Source organism: Hypanus sabinus, chromosome 3, assembly GCF_030144855.1.
Source record: "Hypanus sabinus isolate sHypSab1 chromosome 3, sHypSab1.hap1, whole genome shotgun sequence".
NCBI lineage: Eukaryota > Metazoa > Chordata > Chondrichthyes > Myliobatiformes > Dasyatidae > Hypanus > Hypanus sabinus.
In genome coordinates, this window is record NC_082708.1 from 186,599,870 (window position 1) to 186,627,203 (window position 27,334).

Sequence of the window (27,334 nt, forward strand, 5' to 3'; positions counted from 1 at the left end):
ATTTTACAGAGATTAGACACATGACACTGCAGATACTAGAATCTGCAGCAACACACAAAATGCTTTAGGAGCTCAGTGAACTTTAAAATATCCATTCCCTCCATGGCTGTTGCCTGACTCAGTGTTTCTCCAGTATTTTGTGCAGTGCTGCAATGTTTCATGAAGTTGCACCGTGAACTCTCTGCTCTTATACCTCAACAATATAAGGCAAGCATCCTGCACCACTCTACATACCTGTGCTGCCACATTCAAAAGATCTCTGACTTGTGCTGCAAGGCCCCTCTGTTACGCAATACATATACCCTATGGCTCTACTAGTTAACGGATATTTCCTGCTTCATAGTACCACCTCTTCTCCACTCCCCTCCCACCTGAATGCATCACCTCACACTTAGCAGGATTAAATTCAATCATTCATTGCCCTGTTCAATTTACCAGCCACAAGCCTATATAGCAGACCACCAATTTTTATGTCATTTGCAAACCTATTAATCATACCTCAGATTCATATGCAAGTCATTAGTTCTAGTCTTACCCAACCTCAGTGGAAAACATCTACTTCCATTTACCCCCTCATAATTTTGAACACCTCTTAACAAACCTCCCTTCATTCTCCCACACTTCAGGGAATAAAGCCCTAACCGATTCAACCTTCCCCTATAACTCGTGTTCTCAAGTCACGACATCTTATTGATATCTTTCCTCTAGGTAGTTGACCAGCACTGTACACAATATTCCAAATTTGGCCTCACCAATGTCTTATACAACTTAAACATAACAACCCAACTCCTGTACTCAGTACTTTGATTTATAAAGGCAAATGTGCCAGAAGTTCTCTTTACGACCCTATTCACCAGTGACACCACTTTCAAGATCTGTATTCTTAGACCCCTCCGTCCTTCTGTAGTTCTCACTGCCCTTCTGTTTACTGAGCAAGTCCTAAACTGGTCTGTACTCTCTAAGTGCAACACCTCATACCTGTCAGTATTAAATTTCATCTGCCATTTTTCCAGCAAGTGCACATTTCATTGCAAACTTTGATTACCTTCCTCACTGTCCACTCTGTCCCCAGTCTTGGTGTCATGTACAAATTTACGGATTCAGTTTACCACATTATCATCCATATCACTGACATAGATAGTAAGCAACTAAGGACCCAAGCACAAATCCCTTCAGCACACCACTAGTCACAGGCTGCCAGTGAAAGAGGCAACCATCTGCTACCACTCTATGGGTTTCCCCCAAAATCCAATGTTGAATTCAATTTACTACCTCATCCTGAACCTTCTTGACTAGCCTCCCATGCGGGAGTTTGCCAAAAGCCTTGCTAAGGTCCATGCAGACTGGATTTTCTTTAAAAATCTTGACGAAGAGTCTCGGCCTGAAACAGTGACAGTGCTTCTCCTTATAGATGCTGCGTTCCACCAGCATTTTGTGTGTGTTGTTTGTATTTCCAGCACCTGCAGATTTCCTCGTGTTGGATTTTCTTCATCAACTTTCCTGGTAACCTCCTTGAAAAACTCTAACATGGGTTAGACATGACCTACCACACCCAAAACCACGCTATCCCTAATCAGACTTGTCTATACAAATACTTACACATTCAGTCCCTTAGAATACCTTCCAGTAACTTACCTCGTACTGATACCCTATAATTTCCCAGCTTATTCTCAGAGCCTTGCTTGAACAACAGAATTTTAGCTATCCTCCAGTACCTTATCTGAGGCAAAGCATATTTTAAATACCTCTGCCAGAGCCCCTTCAACTTCTGCACTGACCTCCCATAACGGCTGATGGGACACCTTGTCAGGCCCTGGGGACCTATTGACCCTAATTTGCCTCAAGACAGCAAGTACCTGCTCTTCTGTAATCTTTATAGGGTCCATGACCTCACTGCTGTTTTGCCTCAGTTCTAAGAAAGCCATCTTTAATCACAGAAACATTGAAAACCTACAGCACAATACAGGCCCTTCGGTGTACAAAGTTGTGCCAAACTTGTCCTTACCTTAGAAATTACTCGGCTTACCTATAGCCCTCTATTTTTCTAAGCTTCATGTACTTATCCAAAAGTCTCTTAAAAGACCCTATTGTATCTGCCTCCACCACCATTGCCAGGAGCCCATTTTACGCACTCACCACTCTGTGCATAAAAAACTTACTCCTGACGTCTTCTCTGTACCTACTCCCCAGCACCTTAAACCTGTGTCCTCTTGTGGGAACAATTTCAGCCCTGGGAAAAAGCCTCTATCCACATGATCAATGCCTCTCATCATCTTGTACACCTCTATCAGGTCACCTCTCATCCTCTGTCGCTCCAAGGAGCAAAGGCAGAGTTCACTCAACCTGTTTTCATAAGGCACGTTCCCCAATCCAGGCAACATCCTTGTAAATCTTCCCTGCACCCGTTCTATGGCTTCCACATCCTTCCTGTAGTGAGGAGATCAGAACTGAATACAGTACTCCAAGTGGGGTCTGAACAGGGTCCAATATAGCTGCAGCATTACCTCTTGGCTCCTACATTCAATTCAAGTCAAGTCACGTTTATTGTCATTTCGACCATAACTGCTGGTACAGTACATAGTAAAAAGAAGAATGTTTTTCAGGACCATGGTGTTACATGACACATTACAATAACTAGGCTGAACTATGTAAAAAAACAACAGAGGAAAAAAAACACACAACTGCACTAGACTACTTACCTACCCAAGACAGCATAAAGTGCACAAAAACCGTGCAGGCATTATAATAAATAATAAACAGGACAATAGGGCAAGGTGTCTGGCCAGGAACTGGGTATTAAGGAGACTGATAGCTTGGGGAAAGAAACTGTTACATAGTCTGATCGTGAGAGCCTGAATGCTTCTGTGCCTTTTCCCAGATGGCAGGAGGGAGAAGAGATTGTATGAGGAGTGCATGGGGCCTTTCAAAATGCTGTCTTCTTTGCGGATGCAGCATGTCCATAATGGCGGGAAGAGAGACCCCGGTGATCTTCTCAGCTGACCTCACTATCTGCTGTAGGGTTTTGCGATCCAAGATGGTGCAATTTCCGAACCAGGCAGTCACTGCTCAGGATGCTCTTAATACAACCCTTGTAGAATGTGGTGAGAATGGGGGGTGAGAGATGGACTTTCCTCAGTCTTCGCAGAAAGTAGAGACGCTGCTGGGCTTTCTTTGCTATGGAGCTGGTGTTGAGAGACCAGGTGAGATTCTCCCCCAGGTGAACATCAAAAAATTTGGTGCTCTTAACGATATCTACCAAGGAGCCGTCAGTGTTCAGCGGGGAGTGGTCGCTTCGTGCCCTCCTGAAGTCAACAACCATCTCTTTTGTTTTGTACCCATTCAGAGACAGGTTGTTGGATCTGGACCAGTCCATTAGCCGCTGCACCTCCTCTCTGTAAGCTGACTCGTCGTTCTTGCTGATGAGACCCACCACAGTCGCGTCATCGGCGAACTTGATGATGTGGTTCGAGCTGTGTGGTGCAGCACAGTCGTGGGTCAGCAGAGTAAACAGCAGTGGACTGAGCACACAACCCTGGGGTGCCCCCATGCTCAGTGTGATGGTGTTAGAGATACTGCTCCCGATCTTGACTGACTGAGGTCTCCCAGTCAGTAAATCTAAAATCCACTTGCAGAGGGAGGTGTTCAGGCCCAGTAGGCTCAGCTTTCCAATCAGTTTCTGAGGGATGATTGTGTTGAATGTTGAACAGCATCCGAACGTATGTGTCATTTTTGTCCAGGTGGAGGGTGATGGCAATGGTGTCATCCGTCGAGCACTTGGGATGGTACGCAAACTGCAGGGGGTCCAGTGAGGGTGGCAGCAGGGTCTTGATATGCATTATGACGAGCCTCTCGAAGCACTTCATGATGATGGATGTGAGTGCAACGGGACGGTAGTCATTTAGGCAACACACTGAGGACTTCTTTGGCACAGGGACAATGGTGGCACTGCTCAGGGAAATGTTGAAGAGGTCAGTGAGAACATCTGCTAGCTGGTCTGCACATCCTCTGAGCACTCTAGCAGGGATGTTGCCTGGTCTAGCAGCCCTCCGTGGGTTGACCCTGCACAGGGCTCTTCTCACATCGGCCACGGTGAGACACAGCACCTGGTCATTTGTAGGAGGAGTGGACTTCCTCGCCACCACATCATTTTCCGCCTCAAAATGGGCGTAGAAGTTATTCAGTGCATCTGGGAGGGAGGCATCACCTGCACAGTCAAGTGATGTTGTCCTGTAATTGGAGATGCCCTGGATGCCCTTCCACATGCGCCGTGTGTCGTCACTGTCCTGGAAGTGGCTGTGGATTCGCTGGGCGAATGCACGCTTTGCCCCTCTGATGGCTCAGGACAGTTTGGTCCATGCTGTTGTTAGGGCTGCCTTGTTGCCTGTCTGAAGGCGGAGTTGCGGGTCCTCAGCAGTGCACACATCTCCGCGTTAACCATGGCTTCTGGTTAGCGTGTATAGTGATGGTCTTGGACAGAGTAACTTCATCAATGCACTTGCTGATGTAGCTGGTCACTGACGCTGTGTTCTCCTAAGTTGGTAGAGTCGCCATCGGTTGCAGCCTCCCTGAACATGTGCCAGTTAGTGGGCTCAAAGCAGTCTTGAAGAGCAGAGATGGATCCTGCTGGCCAGGTTTTCACCTGCTTCAGAACTGGTCTGGAGTGCCTGACGAGTGGCCTGTATGCTGGGATTAACATAACAGAGATGTGGTCTGAGTAACCGAGGTGGGGGTGGGACTCAGCCCGGTACGAGTCAGGGATGCTTGTGTAAACCAGGTCCAACGTGTTCTCCCCCCTCGTTGCGAAGTCGACATATTGATAGAATTTGGGGAACACTGACTTAAGGTTTGCATGGTTAAAATCACTGGTGACAATAAACAGTCCATCAGGGTGTGCGTTCTGCATTTCACTAATAGCCCCATACAGTTCAGAGCACGTCCTTAGCATTAGTGTTGGGGGGAAATGAAGTCACAGAATATATAAACAGAGGTGAATTCCCATGGCAATAAAATGGTCTGCATCTAACAGCCATAAACTCCACCTGCGATGATCAGTGTCCGGAAACCAGCACAGAGTGTTGATGCAAATACAGATACCACCACCACCACGAGTCTTACCGGAGAGAGCTGCATTCAAAATTCTATCAGTGAGCCATGTCTCTGTACAGACTGTTATGAATGTACCACAGCTCTGAGGGGCCGAAGGGGCGGGAGCAGCCCCCTCCTTCCGGAGAATCGCAAGATCGCTATTAATTCAGGTCTCGGACCCAGGAAGTGAGAGACAATGCAACGGTTCTTAGAGGCACCTGTGTGACGTGCATGTCCCTGCTACCTGACAGCTACCATGGATATGGACACCCTCGGTCAATGTGGGGGTGGGGAATTGCATCACCCTACTTTGATGGACATCTACAACTCTGCAAGTCAAGATAAAAGGAGGCAGTACCCCAGAGACGCACCAGAAGGACACCATCGCTCAGTGCTCCCGCAATAGCTGGAAGCCCTACAAAGCCACGTGCGCTCCGTAACTCCTTTGCCTGGGGAGCGGGTGGCTGATAATACCGAGAAGGACTTCGAACTAACAACGGGGGAACAACGCTCCCCTGATTTAACGGAGTGGCTTCATAAAGACCCGGGCAAGTTTTTTCCGTTTTTCACCGATCCCTCTAAAACACGTGAAACCCAGCGATTCCCCGAAAGGCTAAAGTCTGCAGACTTCTGAGTGACTTTTATATTTCCATTGGACAATCTATTAACCCCTAGACAACAGTAGAGCTCACTTCTTAATGATGATTATTACTATACCCGCGCTTTAGATTGAGTATTGACGACGTGCATTATCTGAATGTTTATATTAACCTTACTTTTGTGTCCCTTTATAAATAAAAACATTTGAAAATAGTGACATCAGACTTCAACAGACCTCTCTATCTTTGCTGGTAAGTTATCCAGTTACGGGATACGTAACAAGACGTACCCACAACAGACTCTGTACTCCCGCCGAGTACAATTTATTGTCCAGGGCATTGGACAGCAGAATGGACGGGAGATCCGGCCGGCTAGGGTTCACTGTTTGCCTGCCATGGACCTCTGCCCGCTTGCCTCACTTCCACTTCCTCGCACATCACTTGCAATGTCTCCATCTCCAGCTACCAGCATCAGACGAGTCCGAGGAATGTAGGCCTGTTCCCCTCAGCAAGCTGAGGTCGCGTAATTCAACCAGCAGATCTTTGTGAAGTTTTGTTTTTGAGCGATCTCTGTATTGTAGTGGTATCTGGCAATGGTAGATAGTTGCTCTGTTATCCATGTGCCCTAATCGAAAATTGTGTATCAAACTTAAATTAGAAAATTAAAGTAACACCAGGTCTGAAAGGCCGCTGCTGCCATGCCACACCACCTCAATTCCACAGTTACTGAAGGCTAATATACCGTATGCCTTCTTAACCACAGTCAACCTGTGCAGCTGCTTTGAGCGTCCTATGGACTCAGACCTCAAGATCCCTCTGATCCTCCACACTGCCAAGAGTCTTAACATTAATATTATATTCTGCCATCATATTTGACCTACCAAAATGAACCACTTGACACCTATATGGATTAAACTCCATCTGCCACTTAACAGCCCAGTTCTGCATCCTATCAATGTCTCGCTGTAACCTCTGACAGCCCTCCACACTATCTGCAACACCTCCAACCTACGTGTCATCAGCAAACTTACTAACCCATCCTTCCACTTCCTCATCCAGGTCATTTATAAAAATCACGAAGAGTTAGAGGGTCCCAGAACAGATCCCGGAGGCACATCACTGGTCACCAACCTCCAAACAGAATATGACCCGTCTACAACCACTCTTTGCCTTCCGTGGGAAAGCCAGTTCTGGATCCACAAAGCAATGTCCCCTTGGATCCCATGCCTCCTTACTTTGTCAATAGGCCTTGCATGGGGTACCTTATCAAATGCCTGAGGAACTGCTAGAGAAGAAGTTCCTCAAGTACAAGATGAGCTTCCAATCATGCACCTCATCAAACGAAACAATTTTTTCTAGCCTGATACAAGCCTTGAATTAGCTGAACTTCTGTAGAAAGCATCATTCCTGTTTTCATCATGAATGTTTCAAATTATTATTGACCCACCTCCTTTATTCTACCACATCACTCAGACTAAAAAACCCAAAGTGACTCCTGGTTAATATTTCAATTTGAAAATTCTTATTTTTGTTTGCAAATTGCTCTATAGCTTCATACCACCTTCTCAAACACAGAACATATAGATGTTTCAAAACTTCTGACATCTCCATAACTCCCAAAATTAATTCCTTCACTGTTGGTGGCCTTGCCTTCAACTGTCGAAACCTTAAGCTCTAGTTTCTAAATCTCTCAGTCTCTGATTCCTGGCTCTTTTTACAGCCTACCTCTCCATGATCAAACATTTTGCCATATACTATCTTGTCTTCATGCTATGTAGTATCAAATTTTGTCCAGTCAAATTCCTTAGGATGCTTCACTGCATTTAAATCATAACGTGAATGATGCCATTCTCATTATTGTTCACTAGAGCACCCAGTTACCAGAAAGCAAAACAGAAAAATGTAATTCATGCCCCAGAAAAGCATGGCCATGAATAGAACTACAGGTGTGCATAAAGACAGCCTATGAAAATCTTAGTCGCTTACGATAATTACATTTTATATTTATTTTAGAATGTTAGTGGCCGTTGAAGTGAACACACAATTTTAAATAGAAAAGAGATGGGTCAACTGCTAATTAAAACAAATGAAAATACAAACAAAAATGCATGCTTGTAGTTAAAGGACCTCTGGACCTTATGATTCTCTACCAAACGAGGGAAGAAAACTGCACAGATCAGTTTCATTCTTGGTGGGGAAACAGAGGACAGACACAATTTGCACTACTCCAGTTAAGTACATCTGATGAAAGGTCAACAAACCTGAAAGATAACCCATGATCTGATCATTTCAACATTTCTGTTTTATTAAAACACTAAAGCATGAATATGCTCTAAAGGCACAACATAGACCCTAACACCCCAGATCAGGGGTCGGCAACCCGCGGCTCCGGAGCCACATGCAGCTCTTTCATCTCTGTGCTGCGGCTCCCTGTGGCTTTGGAAAATAAATGATGAGTATTTAATTAAAATGTATTTTATGTCAGTTTGTTAATTTTTGAAATGTAATTCTAAATTTGAAGATTATGGTGATCTTGTACAATCTAAATAAAACGTGTTTTTTGTCGCTATTAATATACGTCACCACTGCCAATGCCTGACACCCGCCAGAGTGCGATTTCTTTAATTTTTCAATCCAAGGTAAGCTAACTATGGAGAATTAATTCTAAAAAAAGAAAAGTGACTGAAGAAAACAGAACGTTTAATGATACGTGGGCAGATTCATTTGCTTTCACTGCTGACGAGACTGGTTTACCGGTATGCTTAATATGCAATGAGAAACTAGCAAACAACAAAAAGTCAAATGTCACAAGACATTTCCAGAATAAACAGAATAAAGCCTTTGCTCAAAAATATCCGGATGGGAGATGAGAGAAAAAAAAAGCCGTTTCAGAACTGATGCGAAAGGTTGATATGAGCAAAAATCATTTCAAGAAGTGGATGAAGTCTGGAAAATCAACTACATATGCTAGTTTTGTTGCCGCTCAGGAAATAGTCAGGCACGGGAAGCAGTTTACAGATGGTGAATATATAAAAGAATCTTTCATTAAGATTTCAGAACATCTATTCACGGACTTTAAAAACAAGAGTGAAATTGTGCAGAAAATCAGGAATATGCCCCTCTCTGCAAAGACTGTCAAAGACAGAACCATAAAAATGGCAGAAGACATCACAAGACAGCAAATTAAAGACATCAATTCAGCTGTAGCCTACTCGATTGCCTGTGACGAGTCTAAAGACAAAGGTGATATTGAACAAATAGCGCTGTTCTGCCGGTATGTAAACTCTGCCGGGCCATAGGAAGCAATGATTGAGTTGATACCTCTAAAAGGCCAAAAACGGGGGGAGGACATCTGTGAGGCTGTCTTGAATTGTTTAAGAGCCAAAGGAATAAAGACCACCCACCTGGTGTCAGTAGCTACTGATGGGGCACCAAGTATGACAGGAGCGCACAAGGGATTTGTGGCTTTACTGCAGAAGTCGCTGGACAGAAAGCTGCTGACTTTTCACTGCATCTTGCACCAAGAGGCACTGTGCGCTCAAACATTTCCTCCGGAATGCGCAGAAGTAATGGATGTTGTCATTCAGATTGTCAATAAAATAATGGCAAAAAGTTTAAATCACCGTCAATTCCGTTTGTTACTGGACGAGCTGGAAAGCGCATATTTTGATCTCCTGCTGCACAACAAAGTCCGGTGGCTGTCCAGAGGGGAGGTGCTGAAACGCTCTGTCGCGTGTCTGGAAGAAGTGAAAACTTTCCTGGGCAGCAAAGGGCTCACCTTTCCTGAGCTGGAACAGCCAGAGTGGCTGGAAAAGCTATACTTCATGGTAGACATGACAGCGCACCTGAACACGCTGAACACAGCTCTTCAGGGGAAAGGACGCACAGCCCTGCACATGTTGGAGGATGTTTTGGCATTCGAGCGCAAGTTGACAGTGCTTGCCAGAGATTTACAGAAAGGCACATTGTCTCACTTTCCCAATTTGAGAGAGTTCAAACAAGCTCATGACATGATAAATTCAGAGTATTTACATTCTGCAATCATCGCAATGCAAACATCGTTTGGGAAATGCTTCTGAGAGTTCAGAGAGGAAAAAACACATTATCCTTCCCGGTCACTCCCCTAAGCATCGATCCATCCCTACTGAATACGACTGCATTGGCAGGTGTGAGTCAACCTCATCTTGAGATGGAACTGGCCGACAAAGACATATTGGTGTCCAAGTTTAGACGCTTGACAGCAGACCTTGAAGACGTTGCCCGTCAGAAGACCGTTCTTGCTCAGAATCACAAATGGAGTGATATTGAAAACCTCCTCAAACCTCACAAACTTGTGTTCGAAACATGGAATGCTATCCCCGACATTTATGTAAACATTAAAAAGTATGCGCTTGGAGACCTGTCGATCTTTGGATCCACATATGTATGTGAGCAGGTGTTCTTCAACATGAACTTTATTTAAAATAAACATTGTGCACGCCTCACAGATGACAGTTTGTGATCCTGTGTAAAGATGAAGGTGACGTCATACAGCCCTGATGTGCAGACACTGTGCACTGAGGTCCAGGAGCAGAAATCCCATTAACCAAGTATGATAAATATTTTAATTGCCTATTATTTTACGTATATTCATATTTTTTCATTGTTCAGTGCAATAGTCCTTTTATTTTTCAGGTTGACAGCTGGCTGACGTTATTTTTGGTTTGCTGCTGGCGGACAATTTAATTTTGGCGTTTTTCATAAATACAAGAAGGATTCAAATAGACATTGAGTATTTTACTTAAAAGTAACCTTCAACCCAACGTCTTTTTTTCAGAGTTCAAAATGTTTTTGTTGCATGCAGAAATGTAATTTCGTTTTCTCTGCAGGAGTTCATCGATTTCATAAATGCAACACATTATAGTTTGTTTATACATAGCATAAAGGCAAAAAAAAACGTTGTATGCAGTGTTATTTCATTTAAAATGTCAAACGGGTTTTGTGGCTCCCAGTGTTTTCTTTTCTGTGGGAAACGGGTCCAAATGGCTCTTTCAGTGGTAAAGGTTGCAGACCCCTGCCCCAGATCATTAGTGTAAAAAAACACATTTATACTCAAACATCCTTTGAAATATGAAGTACTTAAAAAAAAGTGGACATAATCATTTATCTATCACATATCCCTGGTATCACAGAAATTTACAGAATAAAAACAAAAATGGACATCAGGTGAATTTTATTTGCAAAAATACTCAACAGATCAGAACATTTCCATTTTACCTGAAAATCTCAGTAATCAGAAGACTACAAAAATGAATTTGTTGGAAATTCAAGTAGACAACTGTAACTTGGGGATACAGCCATTTATCACTGACATTAGCATGAAAGTTTGATTTTCAACTTGTACACAATAAAGATAAAATTAGAATAAGCCTTTCAACAAACTGATGTCATTTTATATTCCAAAAACTTTTCCTGCACCATCCCCATATCTTTCATGTACTTTTATGCATCTCTAATTTGAATGCACCCAATTACTGTGCTTTCAAAATTATCAATGATAAAGAATGACAAAGACTTACCATCCTTTGAATTTCTCACTATCAAAACCAGCCTATCCTTTATTTAGGAACAGTCACTTAGTTCTGTCTGCTTTACTCTGACAATACAGATAGACATTTTCAACACTTGGTCCTCTTTAAGGAAACACTGAAATTTTTGCGGCATTAATTTAGAGTAGATTTTTGATCTTAATTAAATATGTAATAAGTTATTTTATTATATTAAGGCAAAACTTGGTTTTAAGATGCAACAGCAGTTTGTACTAAACATAGAAACATAGAAAATAGGTGCAAGAGTAGGCCATTCAGCCCTTCGAGCCTGCACCGCTATTCAGTATGATCATGGCTGATCATCCAACTCAGAACCCTGTACCTGCTTTCTCTCCATACCCCCTGATCCCTTTAGCCACAATGGCCATATCTAACTTCCTCTTAAATATAGCCAATAAACCGGCCTCAACTGTTTCCCGTGGCAGGGAATTCCACAGATTCACCACTCTGTGTGAAGAAATTTTTCCTCATCTCAGTCCTAAAAGGCTTCCCCTTTATCCTTAAACTGTGACCCCTTGTTCTGGACTTCACGAACATCGGAAACAATCTTCCTGCATCTAGCCTGTACAATCCCTTTAGAATTTTATACGTTTCAATAAGATCCCCCCTCAATCTTCTAAATTCCAGTGAGTATAAGCCTAGTCAATCCAGTCTTTCTTCATGTGAAAGTCTTGCCATCCCAGGGATCAATCTGGTGAATCTTCTCTGTACTCCCTCTATGGCAAGAATGTCTTTCCTCAGATTAGGGGACCAAAACTGCACACAATACTCTAGGTGTGGTCTCACCAAGGCCTTGTACAACTGCAGTAGAACCTCCCTGCTCCTATACTCAAATCCTTTTGCTATGAATGCCAACATACCATTTGCCTTTTTCACCGCCTGCTGTACCTACATGCCCACCTTCAATGACTGGTGTACAATGACACCCAGGTCTCGTTGCACCTCCCCTTTTCCTAATCGGCCACCGTTCAGATAATAATCTGTTTTCCTGTTCTTGCAACCAAAGTGGATAACCTCACATTTATCCACATTAAATTGCATCTGCCATGAATTTGCCCACTCACCTAACCTATCCAAGTCACCCTGCATCCTCTTAGCATCCTCCTCACAGATAACACCGCCGCCCAGCTTCGTGTCATCCGCAAACCTGGAGATGCTGCATTAATTCCCTCGTCTAAATCATTTATATTGTAAACAACTGGAGTCCCAGCACTGAGCCTTGCGGTACCCCACTAGTCACTACCTGCCATTCTGAAAAGGTCCCATTTACTCCCACTCTTTGCTTCCTGTCTGCCAACCAATTCTCTATCCATATCAATACCATACCCCCAATACCGTGTGCTTTAAGTTTGCACACTAATCTCCTGTGTGGGACCTTGTCAAAAGGCTTTTGACAATTTAAATATACCACATCCACTGGCTTTCCCCTATCCATTCTACTAGTTACATCAGAGCAACATGTCTGGCAAAAGCTTACTAGTAACAATTTGAGGCAATCAATGCAACCAACATTCATTAATGTCTCTCCATCACTTTAAGCACTTTCAGTTCCATGGTCCTGATAGCTTTATTTTCACTATAGACATCCAGTTCCTATACACTTCCATCACCTATCAGGAAGGCCTTAAAGCTCTTCACGTCTTTCTGAACAACAGACCTAACGGGTTACCCTCCACTACCACCCTGCTCAAGATATAGCAGAACTGGTTCTTGCCCTTAATAATTTCTCTTTCAGCTCCTCCCTCTTCATCCAAAAGGTGTAGTAGCCATGGCTATATTGACAAATGCACTGATGCTGCTTCCTGCACATTTCAATCAGATTGGGGATCACTTCGTTGAATGTCTTTGCTCTGTCCATCACAAATCTTCTAATGGCTATCCTTTTCAATTCCACTTCCTATTCTGTTCATGGCTTACTTTTCTGTGATGATGAGCCAAACTCTGTTTGGGAGAGCAAGTCTTCATATTCTGTCAAGGTAGCCTCCAACCTGATGGTACAAACATAATTTTCTCTAACTTCTGAAAATTACTTGCCCTCTTTGCTCTTCTCCTCACCTGCTCAGCTCTCTCTGGTTTCCCTTCTCCGTTCCTTTATTCCATGGTTTTCTTTTATTAGATTTCTCTTTCTTCAGCCCTTTACTTCTTCCACCCATAACCTCCCAGCTTATCTCATCCAAATATAAAATGATTCATACCAAAAGTATTCAATGCAAATAATTAGTTTGGTTTTCCAGCTATTTAATTTAAGAACCAGATAGTCTGGGCTCAGTGTGAATAGTAAGTTAAGTTTAAAGAAGTGTTGATGTCTAATTATTAGAAAATAATTGAAGTGAGCTCGTTTATGGTTGGACTTCAAATTTGTTTAATTTTTATGTTTTCATTGGGTACAGGTATCGAATACATACAGGTGGTTCAACCCGGCAACTGCCCCACAAATCAAGATCAGATTTTAATACAGCAAAATGAACAAATCTAAAACTGAATTGTAATCTACTCATTTCAAAATCAGTTAAATCAAACTGAAATTATTCACAGCAGCTCCTACTTTTATTTAAATGATTCCTCCAAACTGTTTATGAGCAGAACCAACTTTAAAGGAACAGTATTGCATCATAAAACAAAAGTTGCAAGGATAATCCTAGAACACTGGCCTCTACGGTCCAATTTCAACAAACAGTTAAAATGAAATCACATTGCCAAATATGACTGAATGAGTTTTTGCATTTTCTGTATATACTTGGCAGGGAAGTCCTGTTACAACTTTATAAAATAGTGGTTAGGCCAAGTATTGTGTACAGTTCTGGTCACCACAGTAGAGAAAGGATGTGTTTGTGCTGGAGAGGGTGGAAAGGAGATTTACCAAGATGTCACCTGGATTAATGTTTTACTGTTACAGGGAAATGCTAGATAAACTGGGTTTCTTTTCCCTGGAGACAAGGTTAAGAGGAGACCTGATAGAGACATAAATTTACAAGGGGGACAGACAGGGTAGATAGCAAAAATATTTTACCTCCTTGACAAGATGGATATCAAAGACAAAGCACCACAAGTTTAAGCCAAGACGGAGGAGGTTTAGAGATAGATTTCCACACAAAGGGTGGCTGGCATCTGGAATGCACCACCAAAGACTTAGTGGAGACACTTTCACATTGAAAGCAAAGGACGAAATGTGAGTAAATGGGATTAGTGTAGGCTGCTTTGATGAATCATATCGTGGACTGAAGGGCCGAGTTCTGTGCTGTATGACCTCATGACTTTAAAAAAAGCAAAAAATTTGCTACACTGTCCTTCATCACTATATCCCCCAGTATTAAATTGTTGCTTAATCTTTAGCCCTTCTTAATTTGGTTCCTTGCGCACATTTACATTTTCAATGGTATCAGTTAGGACAACTTAATTCTGCTGGCTAGTAATTACTACAGCAAAAGATTTTGAACCATCATAAGCTTAGTTTTTTTTCATTTTCCATACAGGTTTTTCACAACTCTGAACTCAATGTATTCCCCTATGATCTTAAAATGCTAAATGAAACAAATTAATTGATTCCAAACTTTTCACCACTTCAAAAAAAAATCCCCCACCATCCTGTTTTACATATTAGTAATCAAACAAGAATATCTGGTGAAAATTGCACTGCAACAGAGCAAGATGATTATAAAGGTCAGTAGACAGCTGGAAGAATTTGTGCACTCAACAAAAGAATCTACAAAGTTAAGGGAAGAGAAAATGATAGAAAAGTTAGTTATACAGAACATAGAACAGCGTAGTGTAATACAGAAACAGGCTCTTCACTCCATGATGTTGTGCCAAATTGCCATGGTAGTGTAGCAGTTAGTGTAATGCTATTACAGCTTGGGGTCGATCTGGAATTCGGAGTTCAATTACGGTGTTGTCCATAAGTAGCTTGTAGGTTTTCCTCACAATTGTGTAGGTTTTCTCCAGGTACTCGTTTCCTCCCATGGTGTAGGTTAACTGGTCATTGTAAATTGTCCTGTGATTAGGCTAGGGATATAATAATTGGGTACCTGACTGGCGCTACTCATTGGGCTGGAAGGACCTGCTTGGCGCTGTATCTTGAAATAAAAAAAATAAACAATTAAATGCTTAACTGATCTTTTCCTACACGACTTCTGTATCCCTCCATCCTCCATTCATGTGCTTTTCTAAGAACCTCTTAAACACCCCTGTTGTATCTGGCTTCACCATCACCCGGCAATGTATATATACTCCAGACCGATCACTCTGTAAAAAACAATCATGCCCTGCATATCTCCTTTGAAATTACCCCTTACTTTAAATGCATGTCCTCTAGTACTAGATATTTCAATCTTGAGAACAAGATAACAGTTTTCTCATCGATGGATCTTATTTTGTAAATCTCTATCAAGCCTTCTCTCAGCCTCTACCACTCCAGAGAAATCAGGCCAAGTTTGTCTAACCTCTCCTTTATAGCACATGCTCCTTAATCCAGGTAACAATCTCATAAAACTCTTCCACATCCTCTCTAAATTCTCCACTTCATTCTTATAATCAGGCAACCAAAATTGAATGCAATACTCCAGACACAGCCCAACCAGAGTTTTATAAAGCTGTAACATAACTTCCTGACTCTTGATTGCAATGTTTCAACTACTAAATGCAAGCATGCCACATACCATTTTACCACCTTATCAACCTGTATAGCCACTTTGTCAACATTAAACGGGACCCCAAGATACCTCTACACATCACTATTAAGTGTCTTGCCATTAATAAAGTGCTATCCCTTTACAGTTGATCTCCTATAATGCAAAACCTCACATTTCACTGGATTAAACTCCATCTGCTATTTCTCATCTGCCGTTTCTCCAAAAGATATGTGCAACTGATCTATACCCAATTGTATCATTTAGCAAACTACACTACTAATCTTTGTATCATCTGAAAAATTACTATCACACACATCTGCTTTTACATCCAGGTAATTTATATACATTACAAATAGCACAGGTCCCAGTACAGATCCCTGCTGAACACCACTAGTTAAAGACCTCCAGTCAGAATAAGTCCCATCGGCAACTACCTTCTGTCTTTTCCCTCATTTCCCTTATTGAATAATAGAACACTACTAGCTTCTTGCCAGTCCTCTGGGTCTTTGCATGTGACTAGATTTTGGTCGAGGCCCCAATGATCTCATCTCTTGCCTCCCTCAGTAACTTAAGGTATATCCCAACAGGCCCTGGCGATTTATCCATCTTGATGTTCTTTAAAACACTTTACCCCCTTCTTAATCTCAAAATGCCCTAGCAATCTGGCACAGTACACACTGTTCACATTACTCTCCACGTCTCTCTCCTTGGTAAATACTGATGCAAAGTACCCAATTCTTCACTACCAAGCACACATTTTCTCCTTTATCCTGAAAGGTCCTACCTTCTCCCTAGCTATCCTCTTGCTCTTGATGTACATATACAATGCATCAGAATTCTCTTTAATCCTACTTGCAAGGACTTTTCATGCCTCCTCCCAGCTCTTCTAATTCCCTCCGAGTTTTTTTTCTAGCTTCTTTATAATCCTCAAGGGCTCTGTTTGATTTTAGCTTCTTAAACATTATATGTGCTTCCTTTCCCTTCTTGACAAAATTCACCATTTCTCTAGACATCCAAAGTTCTCTTGCCTTCCCATCTTTGTCATTCTTCTTACTGGAACATACCTGTCCTGTACCCTCCCACATCCCATGTGGACTTGCCCAAATACAATTATCCCAATTAACTCCAATACTTTTGTAATTTGTCCTGCTTCACTTTAACATTCTCCCACAAGGTCAAATATGACCTTGTATAATACCAATAAATACAAATAATACTTGTATAATACCAATAATACAAATAATACTTGTATAATACCAATAATACAAATAATACTTGTATAATACTAATAATACAAATAATACCAGGTCAAATATGGCCCGTCCTCTCATTGGACAATCAACATACTGAATGAGCCCCTCCTGGATGAACCTAGCAAATTCTCTTTACACTTTTCCCTCATAGGCCTACATTTCTATTCCCCAATATCCCAGTGGCTGTAGGGGTGTGGCAGGATGAGTTGCTGCAATGATTATCAATTGTGCATTCACAAGTGCTTTGAAAGGTTGGTTACAGCTAGAATTAACTCAACAAAGAGCTAGACCTGCTGCAATTCACCTGCCATCAGAACAGTTCTACAGCTAAGGCAATCTCAATCACTCTCCATTCTGCTGAACAGCAAAACACACATCAGGCTGCTGTTTACTAATTACAACTCAGCATTTAGTACCATCATCCCCTCAGAATTCATCAGTCAACTTATAAACCCAAGCTTCTGTACCTCCCTCTGCAACTGGATCCTTGACTTTCTCATCGGGAGACTACATTGACAATCAACTCAGCTCAGGGATGTATGCTTAGCCCACTGCACTACTCGCTCTACAGTCAAGACTATTTCTAAGCACAGTTTAAACACAATTTATAATTTACAGATAGCAACAAGGAGACATACAGAATTGAGGTAGATCAGATGGTTAAGTGGTGTTGCAACAACAATCTTGCATTTAACATCTGCAAGACAAAGGAATTGATTGTGGACATCAGGAAGGGAAATTAGGAGGAAAGGGTGAACAGTTTAAGTTCCTGGGTATCAATATTTCTGTGGGTCTGTTCTGTGTCCAACATGGACACAACTCTCCTCACCAAAGATATCTTCCAGAAGCAGAATCCATCAAAGCCCCTCACCATCTGGGACAAGCACTCTTCTTATACCTCCTCCCAGACAGTAGTAACATAAGTCTGAAGACCCAGTCAATGATTCAGGAACAGTTTATTGCGCTCCATCATTGGATCTCTAAATGAAATCATTAACACTACATCATTATTCCTCTTCATTTGCATTATTTATTTTGTGATTTAAGTAATTTTATGTCTTTGCATTGTACTGTTGTTGCATAACAAATTACACAGCATTATGAGACAGTGATAATAAACCTGATTCTGATCTCCCTTTGAACATTAACTCCACCCAATCTCTCACCATCTTAAATTAAAATACACCGCACTTCTGTTATGTGCACAAAAATGGATGAAACAAAATCCAGAGCAACAAACAGAAAATACTGGATAAACTTTTCATGCACATCCATCATCAACCCATTTTCCCATTGCCATAAAAGGGATAAGATTTCCCTAGTCCTCACCTATCACCCCATGAACCTCCTTATCCAGCACATCATTCTCTGCAACTTCCACTATCTTTAATGGACCCTACCACTAAGTGCATCTTTACCTTTGCACAGGGATCATTCTCTATGTGTCTCCCTTGTCCACTCGTCCCTCCCCGCTAATCTACCTCTTGGCACTTATCACTGTAAGTGTGACTAACAGTCCTTACAGATGAGAGAACACTTCACCTGCAAGTCTGTTGGGATCACCCTCTACATCCAGTGTTCCCAGTCTGGCCTCCTTTACACTGATGAGAACTGACATAGATAGGATGACCACTTTGTCGTACATCTTCACTTCATCCACCACAAAAAAAAGCAGGATTTCAATTTGACTTCCCATTCTGATATGTCAGTCTATGGTCTCCTTTTACTATCATGATGACACCACTGTAATGTAGGGGGAGCAACAACTCATTCTCTCTTGGTACCTCCAATCTCTGGCATGAGATCTCGACCCCCCCCCCCCTTTCTCTTTTTCCATTCCCATTCTGGCTTCCTTCTCTTCACCTAGCCATCACATCTCTCTGGTGCCCTTCCACCTTTCTTTTCTCCCATGGCCCACTGTCCTGTCCTAACAAATTCCTTCTTCTTCAGCCCTTTACCTCTTCCACCTAATAACTCCCAGCTTTTTACTTCATCCCTCTATCCCACACACCTCCCCTCACCTGGTACCTTCTTATACTGGCTTCTTTCCTCTTCCCTTCCAGTCCTGATAAAGGATCTCAGCTCGAAATGTTGACTGTTTATTTATCTCCACAAATGTTGCCTGACCTGCTGAGTTCCTCTAGCATTTTGTGTGTATTGCAGTAGGTGACCTCATATTTTTCACATCATATTCAATCTACTCACTCTTTGGTACCGCTTTATATCCTCCTTCCCACTCAGAAACCTACCTGGTTTAGTATCATTTGTAAACCTGGAAATAGGTTACTTGATCCCTCAGCAAATTCCTTTGTATTGTGTGCAAATACCTAGAACCTGATTATTAATCCCTATATTGCATCATTAACAATAGCCTACTAATCAAAGAAAGATGTTTATTCCCATGTTTGGTCTATTTTCAATTACCAAATCTTAATTCACTACATTATCCTCAATTTTGTTGGTTAACATTATTGCAAAATATCAGGAAACACCACAATGTCAAAGGTGGCATTATTATCATGGATCAAATCTCTTCATATAAACACCAGAGTATTACATTTATTGAGTTTGTGCTGTTTGTTGAGGTAGTCCCAGTTAACCTGGATAAGACCGCATGGTTTAAATCAGTTTAAAGAAATGTGTTTCTTTCACAGCTTTAAAAATTTCCACATCCTCTATATTTTTAGAATATGGACAGAAATACAACTCTAAAATATTTATATTTGCTTAACTGCTTAGATATCACAGAACTGTGTACAACAGAATTTATGAAACTGGAAGTTTATGATGCACTGCAGGTTAAAATAAAATAAGGACAGAGAATCCAAATGTCATGGAGATACAGCAAGAAGACAGTGCTGATATACAAGTTCAGCCATGAACTTTACAAAGAGTGTGTGTGGGTGCCAGGAGTGGTGGCATACACACTCTGGGCAAAAAAAACCAGATACATAGGGACAATTAAGAAACTCTTAGACAAACACATGGATGAAAGGAAAAAAAATGGAAGGTTATGTAGTAGGGAAGGGTTAGACTGATCTTAGATTAGGTTAAAACGTTGGCATAACATTGTGGGCCAAAAGGCCTGTACTATGCTGTAATGTTCCATGTTCTTAACTTGTTTAGTATAGCAGCACAGGTTCAAGAGAATCCTCTGTATTTACATAACTGCTAGCTGCAGCATCATCTTCATTCTGCATGTGGCACAGACTGCTGCCCTGATAGAGGAACAGCAAACAAAGCTGAATACTGGATTCATCAGCAGAGAACCCAAACTCTGATAATGATGACAGGGTCACTACTGGAAACAGCTGAACAGTCTCTGGCATGGAGCAGCCCAGGAACAATCTCCTGGAACTAGCAGACAGTCTACACCACAGTAGGCATTTACGTAACTGTAGATGCACTCAAACTATCAAACTCTAGTCTCAATGCCAGCAATCCCTAGATTGGAGACTGGTCCCAGGTTGGAAGACTATGGTAGGTCCACAAGGACTGTTAACCCCCAAGTCACCATGGCCAGAGGTCCATGCAAGTCTAGAAATCTATTTCCTTCCTAGTCCAGAAGAGGAGACAGATAGGTTAACCCCAGTGAAGTCTAGATGGCAAAGCTGAAGATCCAAGTTCAGGGCATGCCAAGTCCAGAAGGTAGATGCCCATAAGAGTCATAAGGGCCCAGGTCACTGTGGCTGAACCATGCAAGACCGGACGATGAGGCCCGTAGATCAAACCTGCGATCAGTGCCATGGGGCAGAGTCCAAAGTAGGAGGACTGAAGTCTAAGAGTTTGAGAATCCAGGGACAAAGACAAGAGAATAGAGGCAGCCTGTCAGATTGGATGCCTCTCTGGGTGCATAAATGGGTGGGAGGGATTGGACAGGGGCTTGTTTTACTGTTGTCTTATTTTGTTGTCACTGTTGCAGCTTGTGTTGTTCTGTAAAACATCGTGGCATGCTATGCTGGTATCATAACGGGTGGCAACTCTTGTAGCCACATCCTTGGGTGTGTTGGTTGTTGATGCGAATGATACATTTCTCTGTGTTTTGGTGTACATGGGCTAAATAAGGCTGAATCTAATGGGATTATCTTTAGCTCAACTACAAGTGCTGCAGGGTCTGAAGCAGATCTCCACCATTACATTTGGAATTACATTAAAATGGAGTGAAATAAATTGGCCAAAAATAGGTCTCTTTGGCATTGATCACTATAAGGTTAGGGAAGAGTCAGCCCCTCAGTATTTACGTATTTTTTAATTCCATCTAGTACAGGGGTTCCCAACCTGGGGTCCACTGACCCCTTGGTTAGTGGTAAGGCTCCATGGCATAAAAAAGGTTGGGAACTCCTGGTCTAGTAGAACATTGAGCCTCGTCCTCCTATTTGTTGCTGATGACTGCCAGTTTGCAGAGTTGCAATTAATGTGTAGATTATGTGGATACCATAGTGCTTCTACTGATCAGCACACATGCCCATATTGAAGCATATCAACATCTCCTTTCCCAGAATGCCTGAAAGTTCTGCTTCATAACTGTTCTTAAACTTTCCTCATTCAACTAAAGTTGGTCATTTCATTACAGTGAAGAAGGAACGGAAATGAGGAATACACCAGGTAACAAAATTACAACTAATCTTACAAGTCCAATATTTCATGTGAATGCTCAGTTTTCTGCTGCAATTCACATGAAATGCATCGTTTGCAGTAACAACCAGAACAAACTAAGGATGTACTGGGGGCAGCCTATGAGTGTTACCACACATTCCACCACCAATTTAGCTTGCCCACAATGTTCAGCAGAACAACACAAGCATCAACAAGATCTGTTAATTACCAATGTGGCTGAGCAACTTGTGACACAATGAGGATATCCTTAGTGTGAAGACAGGAAATAATCTTTAAAATAACTGAAGCAGGTTGAAAGCACATTGAAATAAAGTAGGTTCACCACAACTATTAAACACAAATCTGCCTTCAGACATACAATTAAGCAGCCATTTTCTCCAGCTGGAGATTTTAGAACAAGGCAGTACCATCTCAGGATTAAGGGTTTGTCATTTAAGACAATGGAAGAATTAATCGTGCATTAGACGTTATGCACAGAATTATATTTGAGGCTGAGCACTATATCTTGGATACCAAGTAAGTGAAGAACACAGAGATCAGGTGTGAATTTGAAATTGTGCCACAGAATCAGCAGTAACTATGCTGACTAGCAGAGCAAACTCTAAGCTCCACATGGCCTCTCATTTCAAAACAGTTATATGCCACTGCTGTTTGTGAGGTCTTGTTGTGTCCAATTCAGTTGTCCCTCAACGGCTACAATAAGTCAATGCCTTTAGCTTTAAATTCTTCATCATCCAAATGTTGTGAAGTGTTACAGAATAGTAAATTCATTTGATTTTGAACCCAAAACAATGCCTTACTCACAAACTGACTTACCAATCAAGTGACAACATATCACTATCGAAAAATGACTGAACACACAGCAATTTTAACATTGTTAACCAGCAAAAACAAACACATTTCCTTCAAAATCACAACCTGACTTTGGTGCTGAAGATTGGCTGAACTAGTAGGGATATTTTTGGAAGGAACAGTGCAGGGGATGCAATCATGGCAGGGGATGTTGTGGCAGTAGATTGGAGAAGTTAAGATTGGAAAGTGGTTTCAAGAATTACAGCCAAGGGTTAAAGAGAGAATAACATTTCTTTTCATTTCGGAATTGGAGATGGTAAGGAATAGTGTGATTAAAGCCAAAGATGGGGATTGGAGGGTGGGGTTGTGGTTGTGATGGGACATTATGATCTGCGATTGTGGGGATGTAATTGTTGAAATGATACTTGTCAGGGTAGCTCATGTAATGATGGAGGAGGAGTGGAGACCTGGGGAGGGGTGTGGGAGGAGGAGTGGAGAGCTGGTTTGGGGGGGGGGGGGGGAGTGTGGGAGGAGTTGTGGAGTCCTGGGGGAGGGGGGAGGGGAAGGGAAAAGGAGGGGAGTCCTGGAGGAGGGGGGTGGGAGGAGGAGGAGGGGGTGGGAGGAGGAGGAGGGGAGTCCTGGGGAAGGGGGTGGGAGGAGGAGGGTCCTGGGGAAGGGGGTGGGAGGAGGAGGGTCCTGGGGAAGGGGGTGGGAGGAGGAGGGTCCTGGGGAAGGGGGTGGGAGGAGGAGGGTCCTGGGGAAGGGGGTGGGAGGAGGAGGGTCCTGGGGAAGGGGGTGGGAGGAGGAGGAGGGGATCCTGGGGAAGGGGGTGGGAGGAGGAGGAGGGGATCCTGGGGAAGGGGGTGGGAGGAGGAGGAGGGGAGTCCTGGGGAAGGGGGTGGGAGGAGGAGGGTCCTGGGGAAGGGGGTGGGAGGAGGAGGGTCCTGGGGAAGGGGGTGGGAGGAGGAGGGTCCTGGGGAAGGGGGTGGGAGGAGGAGGAGGGGATCCTGGGGAAGGGGGTGGGAGGAGGAGGAGGGGATCCTGGGGAAGGGGGTGGGAGGAGGAGGAGGGGAGTCCTGGGGAAGGGGGTGGGAGGAGGAGGGTCCTGGGGAAGGGGGTGGGAGGAGGAGGAGGGGATCCTGGGGAAGGGGGTGGGAGGAGGAGGAGGGGATCCTGGGGAAGGGGGTGGGAGGAGGAGGAGGGGATCCTGGGGAAGGGGGTGGGAGGAGGAGGAGGGGATCCTGGGGAAGGGGGTGGGAGGAGGAGGAGGGGATCCTGGGGAAGGGGGTGGGAGGAGGAGGAGGGGAGTCCTGGGGAATGGGGTGGGAGGAGGAGGAGGAGGGGATCCTGGGGAAGGGGGTGGGAGGAGGAGGAGGGGAGTCCTGGGGAAGGGAGCGGGAGGAGGAGGAGGAGGGGAGTCCTGGGGAAGGGGGCGGGAGGAGGAGGAGGGGAGTCCTGGGGAAGGGGGCGGGAGGAGGAGGAGGGGAGTCCTGGGGAAGGGGGTGGGAGGAGGAGGAGGGGAGTCCTGGGGAAGGGGGTGGGAGGAGGAGGAGGGGGGTAGGGGAAGAGAGGAGGGGGGGTAGGGGAAGAGAGGAGGGGGGTAGGGGAAGAGAGGAGGGGGGGTAGGGGAAGAGAGTAGGGGAAGAGAGGAGGGGGGGAGTACTGGAGGAGGGGGGAGGGGAGGGGGGTAGGGGAGGGGGGAGGGGAGGGGGGTGGGAGGAGGAGGAGGAGGGGAGTCCTGGGGAGGGGGGTAGGGGAGGAGGAGGAAGGGAGTCGTCCTGGGGGGGGTGAGAGGAGGAGGAGGGGAGTCTTGGGGGGTTGGTAAGGAGTGTAATCTCCGGGGGGGGGGCGAGGAATGGGGAGAAGTGGATACGTGGACGGGGTGGGGAAGGAGTCCTGGGGGATTGGTGTTGGAGGCTTTGGTTTGAAAGATTTAAATTTAGTAGATTATAATCTGTGGGGGGGGGGCGCGGTGGCTGGTCCTGATGACCTGGTACAACGGCGAGAGTGGGGGATCGAAGGCCGAGAATTTGAGTAGAAATCATTCTGTGGTTGGGGAAGAATGGGGGGGGGGGGGATGTTTGCTTGAAGGCCTTGGGCCCAGCGAGCTGAAGGAGCTCCTCGTAACCAGGAGGTCCGCATTGAACTCCAGGGATCGTGTGCGAAGGGAGGATGCAGGGAACTGAAACACAGCAAACACCCTCGGAGCCCACCAATACTCCACAAAGCGCAAAGCATCTGCATAGATATTTACCTCACGCCAACCACGTTTAAAACCCTTTCTCTCGGCGTCTCTCTCGAGCTCGCGGGCGCGCGCGGGCAAACAAACGGACCTCAAAACTATCCCGCCTCCTGTGCTTTGTGATGATTGGACCGAGACACCCTTGTAACGGGACGGACTTCCACAGAGACCAATGGAAATAAGGAACCGAAGCAGAGTTTGAAAGCGAATTGGTTCCCCTTTGCGTCGCTCTGAAGTGGAAGGCGGGACGCGTATTAGAGGCGGGTTCGCGCACTGGCAAGCAAACGAGCTCAAACCTATCCCGCCTCCGTGCCTCGTAATGAATGGTCGATCACAATATCGTCCCGCCTTTCCGATGCGACCGACAGCACTGGAAGCCAATAGAAACCAGGTAATGGAGACAGGTTGAAAACGAATTGGTTCACCGCCGCGTCGTTCCGAAATGGAAGGCGGGACTAGTGGCATTGGAGGACACGCGCGCTCTCGCGGTTGTTTTTCAGGCGGAGAGAGTGAGAAGCCTCGGGCGTTACGTCATCGCACTGCTCCTTTCTATCCAATGAGGAGGACAGTCAGTGTTAAACAGCCGCGCCTCTTGCCCCGCCCACTGTAATGTTGTTGCGTACGATGGTTGGTTTCTGTCGTCTTTCACACACAGGTTGGGGGTTGAACGAAAGAAGAATCTCGTTTGGTGCATTTTATTGATATATGTATAATTCTCTTGCCCAATCCCTTGGAGCTGCCTGAGAGGATTGAAAGGCAGAGTCCCTCCACTGAAGCCTGATTATTGGTTAACCTGAACGTCAATCAAGAGAGGCGGGTCAAACTACAGTTGTGGTCCCGCCCCTTTTGGCGTAGGATTTGTTGCTCGAAACTGGAATTGGTTTATTATTGTCACTTTTGCCAAGATACAGTGAAAAGCTTGTCTAGCATACAGATCAAATCATTACACCGTGCATTGAGCACGGTAAAACAACAATGCAGAATCGTGTTAAATTTATAGAGAGAGTGCAGTACAAGTAAACAATATAGTGCAAATTCATAACGATGTAAATTGTGAGGCTAAGATTCAAGATTGTTTAATGTCATTTCCAGTACAAAGTGTAACGGAGAACGAAATAATTGTTACTCTGGATCTGATGCGTACAAAAGAAACACAATAAGAGAAAGAGCACAATAATCAAAAAACACAATACAATAAATATAAATACGTAGCTTGGATGTCCACCCATAAAGTGATGCTGGGCACAGGAGTGTCTGTACATAAAGTGACTCTGACAGGATATTATAAAGTAGTGGTGGTTGGGGGTGTGGAGGGGTGGGTTACTGGGTGGAGGTGTTGATCAGTCTCACTGGTTGGGGAAAGTAATTGTTTTGAGCCTGGTGGTCCTGGCGTTGACGCTACGTAGCCCTCCTCCGTGATGGCAGTGGGACAAACAGAGTACTGTAGTTGGGATCCTCTGGGATGCATTCTTTTTCAAGAGTCGGTAAACACTGGTTTAGAAGTTGTTCTTCAGCCCTGCAGTTCGTGCTTTCAGGCGTTGTTTCTTGCTCGCAGTTATTTTGTATTGGATCGTTTTATTATTGTTACATATCGCAAGATGCAGTGAGAAGCTAGTCTTGCATACTGTTCATACAAATCGATTAAATTGAGCTGGAATAAGGTAAAACAATAACAATGCAGAATCAAATGTAAACTCTACCGAGAGAGAGTACTGTGCAGGTAACCGATGAAGTGCCAGATCGCAACGAGGTCGATGGTAAGGCCGAGGCCGATAATAGAGCCGGTTCATTCTTCTTGCGCTTTAATTGGCTCTGCTGGCTGTCCATTATTGGCGTTCCGTGATCCTGATTGGACAATTCTTTGTTACTGCACATGATATTGCAATGTGCTCAGGCATCGGTGTCGCCTCCTTGTGCGTTGTATCAGCCTGCCTGTTTCCAGATGGCAGCTTTCTTATCTGAGTACACAGAGCGCCACTACGATTGTTAGAAGCTGTGTTCTACGTTTACATCGGCATTTTCACGAATATATTCTGATTCTAATATATAAAAACATGCGTTTGCAACGGAGAGAGTTCAGGAAAAATTGACCAGCCCAGTTCTTGGGAGGGTGGGCTGATCCATAAGGCGAAGTTAGACAAGGCTGCCGCTCTCTAGAGGCTAGAAGCATCTGTCATTCAGGACCCACGTCACACAGGGCATGTCGTCTTCTCATTGCTACCATCAAAGAGGAAATATAGAAAACCTACAGCGCAATACAGGCCCTTTGGCCCACAAAGTTGTGCTGAACATGTCCCTACCTTAGAAATTACTAGGCTTACCTCTATTTTTCTAAGCTCCAGGTACCTATCCACAAGTCTCTTAATTGACCCTATCATATCCGCCTCCACCACCGTTGCCGGCAGCCCATTCCACGCACTCACCACTCTCTGCGTAAAAAAACTTACCCCTGACGTCTCCCCTGTACCTACTCCCCAGCACCTCAAACTTGTGGCAACCATTTCAGGCCTGGAAAAAGCCTTTGACTATC

General features: G+C 44.0%; 1 protein-coding gene across 2 annotated transcripts in view; it reads right to left on the reverse strand.

Annotated features, from left to right (window-relative positions):
* The window catches only part of paip2b (poly(A) binding protein interacting protein 2B), a 118,108-nt gene extending 93,194 nt beyond the window's left edge, over positions 1 to 24,914 (reverse strand). The window contains exon 1 of one of the 2 annotated variants that reach the window (XM_059965780.1): positions 24,817 to 24,914. The gene's annotated coding sequence lies outside the window, so the exon portion shown is untranslated. The remainder of the gene's footprint in view (positions 1 to 24,816) is intronic. The other variant, XM_059965779.1, reaches the window with a different exon arrangement.
* Positions 24,915 to 27,334: the final 2,420 nt, after the last annotated feature.